The 13466-nt window shown below is 42.8% G+C and overlaps 1 protein-coding gene across 2 annotated transcripts in view; it reads left to right on the forward strand.

Annotated features, from left to right (window-relative positions):
- Positions 1-13466, forward strand: part of LOC106604902 (storkhead-box protein 2-like) — a 105166-nt gene that overhangs the window by 17366 nt on the left and 74334 nt on the right. The window lies entirely within an intron of this gene.

Here is a 13466-nt window from a genome sequence, read left to right on the forward strand (position 1 = left end):
GTAATAACCAGATTAAATCGGGTACGTTTTTTATCCGGCCGTGAAAATACTGCCCCCTATCCATAACAAGTTAATGAATGTCGCTTTGAAAGATCCATTCTAACCTAGGGAGAGAGAACGCGGACAAAAACTCTCCAACAAGGATCCCGACGACACACTGAGCGTAAATACACTGCTCAAAAAATTTAAGGGAACACTTAAACAACACAATGTTACTCCAAGTCAATCACACTTCTGTGAAATCAAACTGTCCACTTAGGAAGCAACACTGATTGACAATAAATTTCACATGCTGTTGTGCAAATGGAATAGACAAAAGGTGGAAATTATAGACAATTAGAAAGACACCCCCAATAAAGGAGTGGTTCTGCAGGTGGGGACCACAGACCACTTCTAAGTTCCTATGCTTCCTGGCTGATGTTTTGGTCACTTTTGAATGCTGGCGGTGCTTTCACTCTAGTGGTAGCATGAGACGGAGTCTACAACCCACACAAGTGGCTCAGGTAGTGCAGCTCATCCAGGATGGCACATCAATGTGAGCTGTGGCAAGAAGGTTTGCTGTGTCTGTCAACGTAGTGTCCAGAGCATGGAGGTGCTAACAGGAGACAGGCCAGTACATCAGGAGACATGGAGGAGGCTGTAGGAGGGCAACAACCCAGCAGCAGGACCGCTACCTCCGCCTTTGTGCAAGGAGGAGCAGGAGAAGCACTGCCAGAGCCCTGCAAAATGACCTCCAGCAGGCCACAAATGTGCATGTGTCTGCTCAAACGGTCAGAAACAGACTCCATGTGGGTGGTATGAGGGCCCGACGTCCACAAGTGGGGGTTGGGCTTACAGCCCAACTCCGTGCAGGACGTTTGGCATTTGCGAGAGAACACCAAGATTGGCAAATACGCCACTGGTGCCCTGTGCTCTTCACAGATGAAAGCAGGTTCACACTGAGCACGTGACAGACGTGACAGAGTCTGGAGACGCCATGGAGAACGTTCTGCTGCCTGCAACATCCTCCAGCATGACCGGTTTGGCGGTGGGTCAGTCATGGTGTGGGGTAGCATTTCTTTGGGGGGCCGCACAGCCCTCCATGTGCTCGCCAGAGGTTGCCTGACTGCCATTAGGTACCGAGATGAGATCCTCAGACCCCTTGTGAGACCATATGCTGGTGCGGTTGGCCCTGGGTTCCTCCTAATGCAAGACAATGCTAGACCTCATGTGGCTGGAGTGTGTCAGCAGTTCCTGCAAGAGGAAGGCATTGATGCTATGGACTGGCCCGCCCGTTCCCCAGACCTGAATCCAATTGAGCAAATCTGGGACATCATGTCTCACTCCATCCACCAACGCCACGTTGCACCACAGACTGTCCAGGAGTTGGCGGATGCTTTAGTCCAGGTCTGGGAGGAGATCCCTCAGGAGACCATCCGCCACCTCATCAGGAGCATGCCCAGGCGTTGTAGGGAAGTCATACAGGCACGTGGAGGCCACACACACTACTGAGCCTCATTTTGACTTGTTTTAAGGACATTACATCAAAGTTGGATCAGCCTGTAGTGTGGTTTCCACTTTAATTTTGAGTGTGACTCCAAATCCAGACCTCCATGGGTTGATAAATTGGATTTCCATTGATTATTTTTGTGTGATTTTGTTGTCAGCACATTCAACTATGTAAAGAAAAAAGTATTTAATAAGATTATTTCTTTCATTCAGATCTAGGATGTGTTGTTTAAGTGTTCCCTTTATTTTTTTTAGCAGTATATATATTGATTGCAATTGTTCCCGAATGAGTGAGCGTTCATGTGCAAAGGATTAGCATATCAATTGTTAATATTTATCAACTCTGTAGGGTCTTCTCAGCTGCCCTTTATGACCCTTTGTTTTAACAAGACACCAGCCATGCCTGTTTAGCCCACTAGGGCACATTCCTCTACCAATTCTTTGTGATAATTACTGTTTGTATACTTTCTGTGAAATACTTTGTTTAGTAAATAAATGATTTTAAGACAGTTGATGTATGGATGACTTAGTAAAGGCTGGGTTCGTGCAGATACAACAATTTAAGACGTTTGGAATGAGACTGGACGCGAGGTAAAATACACCATTTAAACCAGAAGATAATCGGCCTATACTATAATATAATATAATATATCATGTTATAATATAGGAAAGTTATATTAGGAAAATTATAACTTTGTAATCTGAATATTTTCCTTGGTGCCCCGATCTCCTAGTTAAATACAGTTAAACGATTAATCAGTTTAATCGCGTGATAATAATTACAGGGAGTTATTTTGATAAACATGTCTTCAGTTAACCTGTTTGGGCTAGGGGGCAGTATTGAGAATTTTGGAAAAAATATGTGCCCATTTTTAACTGCCTCCTACACCAACTCAGAAGCTAGAATATGCATATTATTGTTCAGGTTTGGATAGAAAACACCCTAAAGTTTCTAAAACTGTTTGAATGGTGTCTGTGAGTATAACAGAACTCCTATGGCAGGCAAAAACCTGACAAGGTTTCATGCAGGAAGTGGCCTGTCTGACAAGGAGTCGTGCGTCTTGCATCTGTTTATTGAAGAGTAAGGATCTTAGCTGTAACGTGACAATTCCCAGGGCTCCAATAGGCTCTCAGAACCCGGGAAAAACCTGAACGATGACAAGGCAGCCTCTGGCTGAAACAGATTATCGCCTTATCCAAGTGGCCGATCAGAGGACCATTGAATGAGGCGCGTGCACGATTCGCCCCCGTGGAGAAATTTCATTCGGCTGTTTAGCTTATTGCAGATTCCCGGTCGGAATATTATCGCTTTTCTACGAGATAAATGGCATAAAAATTGGTTTTAAACAGCGGTTGACATGCTTCGAAGTACGGTAATGGAATATTTAGACATTTTTTTGTCACGCCATGCGCCATGCGCACGACCGTTATTTACCATTCGTATAGTGTCTAGAACGCACGAACAAAACAGAGGATATTTGGATATAACGATGGATTATTTGGGACCAAACCTACATTTGTTATTGAAGTAGAAGTCCTGGGAGTGCATTCTGACGAAGAACAGGAAAGGTAAGAACATTTTTCTTATAGGAAATAGGATTTTAGTGAAGGCTAATCTTGCCGGGTGTCTAAATAGCTAGCCGTGATGGCTGGGCTATGTACTTAGAATATTGCAAAATGTGCTTCATCCGAAAAGCTATTTTAAAATCGGACATATCGAGTGCATAGAGGAGTAATGTATCTATAATTCTTAAAATAATTGTTATGCTTTTTGTGAACATTTATCGTGAGTAATTTAGCAAACTGTTAGTAAATTCCCCGGAAGTTTGCGGGGTGTATGCTTTTTCTGAACGTCACATGCTAATGTAAAAAGCTGTTTTTTGATGTAAATATGAACTTGATTGAACAGACATGCATGTATTGTATAACATAATGTCCTAGGTGTGTCATCTGATGAAGATCATAAAAGGTTAGTGCTGCATTTAGCTGTGGTTTGGGTTTTTGTGACATTATATGCTAGCTTGAAAAATGGGTGTCTGATTATTTCTGGCTGGGCACTCTCCTGACATAATCTAATGTTTTGCTTTCGTTGTAAAGCCTTTTTGAAATCGGACAGTGTGGTTAGATTAAGGAGAGTCTTGTCTTTAAATAGCTGTAAAGTAGTCATATGTTTGAGAAATTGAAGTAATAGTATTTCAAACGATTCAAAAATCGCGCCACTGAATTCAGGTGGCTGTTACGTAGGTGGGACGAATTCGTCCCGCCTTGCCCATAGAGGTTAATGGTGCCCAAAGACACGACATTAGATTAAGTGAAAAGACCAGTTATACCTCATCCTAGATCCCTTAGGAAAGAAAAGGCAAACAAAAGCAATCTCACATGGAGATTTGACTCACCTACTGCCTCCTCAGAGGTTCATTCAGTTTTGACATTGTGACTGTGAGCCAGTCAGTCTCTTACCCCCATCTAGTGTTAAGGCATGTGAATTAGCCTAACAAACACTGTTGACCACATGGTACCTTCAGTCGTATATACAGTAGGTGGTTTAATAGTGTCTTTGGTCAGTATATGCCTAATAGTTATGTTTGTTTGTGTTGTGTGACAGCTTGATTGTTGTCACCAAGTGGAATTCTAACTCCTGCTGACCTAGAGGTCATTGAGCAAGTGTTGTGTTCAGATACACTCTCTAACAGGTCATAAGGAGAAAGAACCTGATGTTTTTTTCAATGTTTTAGTTTGTGAATATTAAGAATTCATACAAACCCTTTCCTGAGACAGTAGTTTATTCCTTCAAAAATAAAATATTGAGGTAGCACTTTACAGAATCAAGTAGTAGGGCTTGTAACTTGGTAATAGTATGGTAACAAGTAATAGTTACTCACATTGAAAGCATTCATACCACTCACTACAACATGTGAGCATAATATTACCATGTTATCTTGTGTTGAAATGTAAAGTGCTACAGTACGGCTGTGAAATGGTGCTTCTCTATTTGTGGTCTAACATGGTACTTTTCTCAGGACCTGCAGGGTGGTGAATGTACATTTATAGCAGTAGCACCTAGACACTGGTTTCATGTTTAAGCTGGGTGCTTAGCAACAAACCATTTGAGTACAGGTAAATCTCTCAGATCAATAGTTTGGCCTAAATTTGGAAGTGTTATGTAGGTTCTCTACTCTCTAAATAGGTCTACTTTCAGCATTTGCATACTTTGGATGAACTCAAGGGCCCTTTTGTGAATGTCCACCCCCACTTACATATAATGCAGCCCCCCCACGCACACACACACACATACACACACACACACTCTCTCAATTCTCTCTCAATTTAATTAAATTTAAGCATGGGAAACATATGTTTACATTGCCAAAGCAAGTGAAATAAATAATAAACAAAAGTGAAATAAACAAAAAATGAACAGTAAACATTACAAAATAAACAATTCAAATGTCATATTATGTTTATATACAGTGTTGTAATGTCAGCTTTTACAACATACAGAAGTGTGCTGGTTATCAAGGGGCTAAGTATTGACACGTTTTTTTTTAATTGATAGACAAGCTTAAAGGTTTTTTTACTGACCATAATTTTCACTTGTCTGACCAATTGCATGATTACAAATTTCTCACACGACTGGCCTATCTAGGTGATATTTTTTCCCGCCTGAATGATCTGAATCTGCAATTCCAGGGACTCTCCGCAACTATATTCAATGTGTGCGACAAAATTGAGGCTATGATTAAGAAGTTGGAGCGCTTTTCTGTCTGCATTAACAAGGACAACACACAGGTCTTTCTATCATTGTATGATTTTTTGTGTGCAAATGAACTCAAGCTGACGGACAATGTCAAATGTAATATAGCGAAGCACCTGAGTGAGCTAGGTACGCAATTACACAGGTACTTTCCCAAAACGGACGACACAAACAACCGGATTTGTTATACCTTTCATGCCCTGCTTCAAGTCTACTTACCAATATCTGAAAAAGAGAGCCTCATCGAAATTTCAACATGCGGTTCTGTGAAATTTGTATTTAATCAGAAGCCACTGCCAGATTTCTGGATAGGGCTGCACTCAGAGTTTCTTGCCTTGGCAAATCTCGCTGTTAAGACACTGATGCCCTTTGCAACCACGTACCTATGTGAGAGTGGATGCTCGGCCCTCACTAGCATGACAACTAAGTACAGGCAAGACTGTGTGTGGAAAATGATTTAAGATTGAGACTCTCTCCAATACAACTTAACATTACAGAGTTATGAGCATCCTTTCAAGCACATCGTTCTCATTAACCTGCGGTGAGTTATTCACAATTTTGAATGAAGAAATAAAGTCTTATGTAAGATGGCTAAATAAAGAGCAAAATGGTTGATTATTATTATATTATTATTTGTTCCCTGGTCCTATAAGACCTCTGTCACTTCCCACGAGCCGGGTTGTGACAAATACTCAAACTCATTCTTATGTTTAATAAATGTATTGTATAGTGTGTGTGTGGCAGGCTTACAATGATGGCACAAAACAACATTTGAGAGTGTGCTGACCCTGGTGCTAGAGGGGGTACGCTGCTGGACGTTGAATGTTTGAAGGGGTACGGGACTATAAAAAGTTTGGGAACCACTGCTCTAAGGCAACGGTACCTAGATGGAATTTGTATTCGTAGTCCGGGCAACTGGACCTTTTTGGAACACCCTTATTTTTGTCTTGCTGAGAGTTACTGTCAGGGTCCAGGTCTGACAGAATATGTGCAAAAGATCAAGGTGCTGCTGTAATCCCTCCTTGGTTGAGGACAGAAGCACCAGATCATCAGTTTCTAGTAGGGTGAGGCCGGGTGTTGCAGACTGTTCTAGTGCCCTCGCCAATTCATTGATATACAGTATATGTTGAAGAGGGTGGGGCTTAAGCTTTATCCCTGTCTCACCACTTGGCGCTGTGGAAAGAAATGTGTGTTTTTTGATAATTTTGAATCAAATCAAATGTTATTTGTCACATACACATGTTTAGCAGATATGATTGAGGGTGAAGCGAAATGCTTGTGTTTCTAACAATTCACAACAATACACACAATACACACAACCTAAGGTAAAATAATTAAATTAAGGAATATATAAATATTAGGATGAGCAATGTCGGAGTGGCATAGACTAAAATACAGTAGAATAGAGTACAGTATATACATATGAGATGAGTAAAGCAAAAATATGTAAACATTATTAGAGTGACTTGTGTTCCATTATTAAAGTGGCCAGTTATTTCAAGTCTATGTATATGGGGCAGCAGCCACTAAGGTGCAGGGTTTACGTAACCTGGTGGAACCTGCCTAGTGATGGCTATTTAAAAGTCTGATGGCCTTGAGATAGAAGCTGTTTTTCAGTCTCTCGGTCCCAGCTTTGATGCACCTGTACTGACCTTGCCTTCTGGATGATAGCAGGGTGACCTGCAGTGGCTCGGGTGGTTGTTGTCTTGATCTTTTTGGCATTGCTGTGACATCATGTGCTGTAGGTGTCCTGGAGGGCAGGTAGTTTGCCCCCGGTGATGTGTTGGGCAGACCGCACCACCCTCTGGAGAGCCTTGCGGTTGAGGGTGGTGCAGTTGCCGTTTCTTGGCGGTGATACAGCCCGACAGGATGCTCTCAATTGTGCATCTGTAAAAGATTGTCAGGGATTTAGGTGAGGTTGAAGAGGCGCTGTTGCGCCTACTTCACCTCACTGTCTGTGTGGGTGGACCATTTCAGTTTGTCTGTGAGGAACTTCAAACTTTCCATCTTCTCCACTGCTGTCCCGTCGAAGTGGATAGGGGGTTGCTCCCTCTGCTGTTTCCTGAAGTCCACAATCATCTCTTTTGTTTTGTTGACGTTGAGTGAGAGGTTGTTTTCCTGACACCACACTCCAAGTGCCCTCACCTCCTCCCTGTAGGCTGTCTCATTGTTGTTGGTAATCAAGCCCACTACTGTTGTGTTGTCTGCAAACTTGATGATTGAGTTGGAGGCGTGCATGGACATGCAGTCATGGGTGAACAGGGAGTACAGGAGGGGGCTCAGCACGCAGCCTTGTGGGGCACCAGTGTTGATGGTCAGCGAAGTGGAGATGTTGTTTCCTACCTTCACCACCTGGGAACGGCCCGTCAGAAAGTCCAGGACCCAATTGCACATGGCGGGGTTGAGACCCAGAGCCTCAAGCTTAATGATGAGCTGATGGTGTTGAATGCTGAGCTGTAGTCAATTAACAGCATTCTTACATAGGTATTCCTCTTGTCCAGATGGGTTATGGCAGTATGCAGTGTGATTACATCGTCTGTTGACCTGTTGGGACGGTATGCAAACTGAAGTGGGTCAAGGGTGGCAGGTAAGGTGGAGGTGATATGATCCTTGACTAGTCTCTCAAAGTACTTCATGATGACAGAAGTGAGTGCTATGGGGCGATAGTCATGTAGTTCAGTTGTCTTTGCCTTCTTGGGTACGGGAACAGTGGTGGCCTTCTTGAAGCATGTGGGGACAGCAGACTGGGATAGGGAGTGATTGAATATGTCCGTAAACACAGTAGCCAGCTGGACTGCGCATGCATTTACATTTACATTTACGTCATTTAGCAGACGCTCTTATCCAGAGCGACTTACAAATTGGTGCATTCACCTTATGATATCCAGTGGAACAACCACTTTACAATAGTACATCTATATCTTTTTGGGGGGGGGAGGGTGGGGGGGGAGGGTTAGAAGGATTACTTAATCCTATCCCAGGTATTCCTTAAAGAGGTGGGGTTTCAGGTGTCTCCGGAAGGTGGTGATTGACTCCGCTGTTCTGGCGTCGTGAGGGAGCTTGTTCCACCATTAGGGTTCCAGAGCAGCGAACAGTCTTGACTGGGCTGAGCGGGAACTGTGCTTCCGCAGAGGTAGGGGGGCCAGCAGGCCAGAATGGGCAGTCCTTCCCCGGGAGAAAGAGCAGCTCCGTCTTGCCGAGGTTCAGCTTGAGAAGGTGATCCGTCATCCACACTGATATGTCTGCCAGACATGCAGAGATGTGATTTGCCACCTGGTTATCAGAAGGGGGAAAGGAGAAGATTAGTTGTGTGTCATCTGCGTAGCAATGATAGGAGAGACCATGTGAGGATATGACAGAGCCAAGTGACTTGGTGTATAGCGAGAATAGGAGAGGGCCTAGAACTGAGCCCTGGGGGACACCAGTAGTGAGAGCACGTGGTGCGGAGACGGATTCTCGCCACGCCACCTGGTAGGAGGGACCTGTCAGATAGGACGCAATCGAAGAGTGAACCGCGCCGGAGATGCCCAACTCGGAGAGGGAGGAGAGGAGGATCTGATGGCTCTCTTGTTGAAAAACGCCCTGAAGATTTATGTTATACAACGTTTGACATGTTTGAACGAACCTAAATGGGAAAAAAAATGCATTTTCTCGAAATGGCTGTCCCGTGGCCGACGGAAGTTTTGGAGCAGCCTTCAGACGCGCTAACAAGAACAAGCTCTTGGAACATAAAGGAGTATTTTTTTCGAACGAAAATACATTTGTTGTGGACCTGGGATTCCTGGAAGTGCTTTCTGATGAAGACAACCAAAGGTAAGGGATTATTGACAATAGTATACAAGACTAGATGTGATATGCGATTGTTCCAAGATGGCGCTGACCGGTAACGTTAGCCTATTTTTCAGAGTATCGCATCACCTTTCATCGCAAAGTATGATTACCCAGTAAAGTTAAATCTGGCATTACAGGTGCTTTCAAGAGATATTCATCTATAAATCTTAGAATGACAATATTTCATTTAAAAAATGTTTTCGAATAGTAATTTAGTAAATTGTAGCTCTGTTTCATCGGATGCATTTGAGGGAAAATAGTCAACGTTACGCACCGATGTAAAATGCTGTTTTTATATATAAATATGAACTTTATCGAACAAAAGAATGCATGTATTGTGTAACATGATGTCCTAGGTGTGTCATCTGATGAAGATTGTCAAAGGTTAGTGCTGCATTTAGCTGTTTTTTGGTTATTTGTGATGCATGTGGTTGGTCGGAAAATGGCTATGTGGCTACTTTTACGATATACTCCTCTAACATAATCTAATGTTTTGCTTTTGCTGTAAAGCCTTTTTGAAATCGGACAACGTGGTTCGATTCAGGAGAGGTGTATCTATAAAACGATATAATTTGATTTTTAATTTTTTTTTTTTTTTATAACATTTTGTTATGCTAATGGCGATATGATTTTTCGCTGGCCGCACAGGGGTTAAATGTCTTACTCATGTCGGCCACGGAGAAGGAGAGGGGGACCCGCAGTCCTCGGTAGCGGGCCATGTCGGTGGCACTGTATTATCCTCAAAGTGGGCAAAGAAGGTGTTTTGTTTGTCTGGAAGCAAGACGTCGGTGTCCGTGACGTGGCTGGTTTTCTTTTTGTAATCCGTAATTGCCTGTAGACCTTAGTGGATGTGGGGGAGTTGTCAGGAGGGCTGTAGGGGGAGCTGACAGCAGGGCTGTTAGGATGGGGTGGGTTCTGTTTGGTTGGCGGGTCCTGTGTTGTCTGTCCCATTGTGGTGTGGGTCTGTGTCTCAGGTGCGCTGTTCTGCTGGCTTGTCTGGAGGAGTGTCCTGCTCTCTGTCACACCTCAGCTTTCTGACCTCGTCCTTCAGTGCCATATGTGCTTCTTTAATATCTCTCGCCTCAGTCTGTAGAGCAGCCAGCTCTCTCAGACAGCCGTCCATCTCCACCTTTTGCCCTCCAGGTCTTGATGGGGGGGTGTTGTTGTGCTGGTCTGTTTTGTGGGTTTGTTCTGTCTGGATTGTGTGGACTAGCTCTCTGAGCTCCACCATGTCTCTCTCCAGCTCTGTGAGTTTATCCCTCTCAATGATGGAGGAGCAGTGCAGTTGTGGGACCTGGGTGTGTTTAATGCTGGGGGGGTGACTATCCTTGTCTGCAGGACAGTTTGAAGAGGTGTGATCAGACTCACTCACTCAGAATGGAGGAGTCGTCACAGAAAGCTTTCCCTGCTTTGTTCTTTCTTTGATCCCATAAAAGTCCTGCTGGAACTGCATGAGGATGCCCTGCACACGTTGACAGAGGTTGTTTCAATTTCCTCAATGTCTAGTATTCTGAGTTTCCACCCTGGGTCAATACCCTCTCTCTTGACATAGGCGTAGTGTGCTATTACAGCACTGTGCCGTGCCAGGGGATGGTCTGTGTGGAAAATTAAGTCGCTTACGTTCCCCTCAACAAATTGTGTTTTTGGATTGTCCTTGAGGAGCTTTTGTTGTACTTATTTATTGCAGTGTTATTTTTAACCTCTCTGGGGTATTGCGACGCTATTCAACAGCCAGTGAAATAGCAGGGCGGCAAATTCAAAACAACAAAAATCTCATAATTCAAACTTCTCAAACATACAACTATTATATCCCATTTTAAAAATACACTTCTCGTTAATCCAACCACATTGTCCGATTTCAAAAAGGGTTTACGGCAAAGCATAACATTAGATTATGTTAGGACAGCGCCGAGACAAGAAAAACCACACAAAAAACAGAAATACAGCTAAAATTAACCATTAACCTTTGATGATCTTCATCAGATGACACTCCCAGGATTCAATGTTACACAAAACATGTATGTTTTGTTCGATAAAGTTCATATTTATATCGAAAAACCCCATTTTACATTGGCGCGTGACGTTCAGAAAATATTTTGCCTCCAAAACTTCTGGTGAATGAGCACATCAATTTACAAAAATACTCATCATAAACGTTGATAAAATTTACAACAGTTATTCAAAGAATTATAGATACACTTCTCCTTAATGCAACCGCTGTGTCAGATTTCAAAATAGCTTTACGGCGAAAGCACATTGTTCAATATTCTCAGTACAGAGCTCAGCCATCAAAGCAAGCTATACAGTTACCTGCCAAGTTCAGGAGTCAACAAAACTCAGAAATAGTATTATAAATCTTCACTTACCTTTGCTGATCTTCGTCGGAATGCACTCCCAGGACTCCCACTTCCACAAGAAATGTTTGTTTTGTTCGATAAACTCCATATTTATGTCCAAATACCTCCGTTTTGTTCGCGCGTTCAGATCACTATTCCAAAGGCACAATGCGCGAGCGCAAAACCCTAGACAAAAAGTCAAAAAGTTCCATTACTGTTCGTAGAAACATGTCAAACAATGTTTACAATCCGCCCTTAGGGTCTTTTTATCCTGAATATTCGATAATATTCCAACCGGACAATAGCGTATTCATTACAGAGGAAAAAGAAGGAACGGCGTGCCTGCGTGACAGCGCATTAAACAACTCATTGGCCTCAGGCAGTCCACTTGAGTCAGCTCTTATTCTCTCCCCAGTAACAGTAGAAGCATGAAACAACGTTCTAAAAACGGTTGACATCTAGTGGAAGCCTTAGAAAGTACAAAATGAACCCTAAGTCACTGTATACTGTATAGGCAATCACTTGAAAAACTACAAACCTCAGATTTCCACACTTCCTGGTTGGATTTCTCTCAGGTTTTTGCCTGCCATATGAGTTATGTTATACTCACAGACATCATTCAAACAGTTTTAGATACTTCAGGGTGTTTTATATCCAAATCTACTAATGCTATGCATATCCTACCTTCTGAGCCTGAGTAGCAGGCAGTTTACTATGGGCACGCCTTTCATCCGGACGTCAAAGTACTGCCCCCTACCCTAGAGAAGTTAATATCCATGGCGTATTGTATTGTAATGACCTCTGGACAGGGATAAGTCATTAAGGCTTCAAAGACCTCTGCATTTGGGTGGGGGAGGGGCTGTGAAACTCTGCTGCCATTGTTGAGCTCAAGAGTTTTCACACATCTGACTTCACACTTCAGTGCTAATTGACGGTGCTGCCTGGGCTGTTCTGTCCGAGCAACTTGGTAGCTTAGTATACTTGTTTACTTAGCTGTTTAATGTATAAGCTCTCTCTCACACATGCCCACTTGTCACTTTAACAGGTTTATATCAAGTTCTTCACTGGTGCCAATGGAGACCCACGTTCCTGGCAGTATGATAATTTCCAGGCACATACAGACATAGTGACGCATTGTGTACTGTCTACATTACATAGTGTTCAGTCAATCCCTTTTTATTTGTTTGTACAAATAAACCTTCCCTATAGTATGCTGGATCTGACTGCAAGCCTCCATATCACCCATCTCACTTTACTGGACATGCTTCTGAGCCCAATCTGAGGAGAACAGCTCTTAAGTTTGCATTGGAGAGAGACGGAGAGAGAGAGAGCAGATTTAGGCTGATAACCGCTAATTATCAAAATCCAGAAAAGAGGCATTAAATTCAACAACTTCCTAAAAGGAAGCGATTACCAAACCTTCCATAACAAAGCCATCACCAACAGAGAGATGAACCTGGAGAAGAGCCCCCTAAGCATGCTGTTCCTTTGTCTCTGTTCACAAACACAAACAGGATAACAACACAATTAGACCCAACCAAGTCATGACAAAATTAAAAGATAATTACTTGACACATTGGAAAGAATTAACAAAAAACAGAGCAAACTAGAATGCTATTTGGCACTAAACAGAGCGCACACAGTGGCAGAATAAATTACCGCTGGGACTGACCCAAACTTAAGGAAAGCTTTGACTATGTACAGTGAGCATAGCCTTGCTATTGGCTCTCAAGAGAAGACAGGTTATGTGCACACTGCCCACAAAATGAGGTGGAAACTGAGCTGCAATTCCTAGCCTCTTGCCAAATGTATGACCATATTAGAGGCACGTATTTCCCTCAGATTACACAGACCCACAAAGAATTAGAAAACAAACCCAATTTTGAAAAAAAAAACATTTCTATTGGATGAAATGCCAGTGTGCCATCACAGCAGCAAGATTCGTGATCTGTTGTAATTTTGTACTTTAACTATTTGCACATAATATGACATTTTAAATGTCTTTATTCTTTTTTAACTTTTGTGAGTGTAATGTTTACTGTATTTTTTCCCCCACT

This window comes from Salmo salar, chromosome ssa05 (genome assembly GCF_905237065.1).
Source record: "Salmo salar chromosome ssa05, Ssal_v3.1, whole genome shotgun sequence".
NCBI classification, from domain to species: domain Eukaryota; kingdom Metazoa; phylum Chordata; class Actinopteri; order Salmoniformes; family Salmonidae; genus Salmo; species Salmo salar.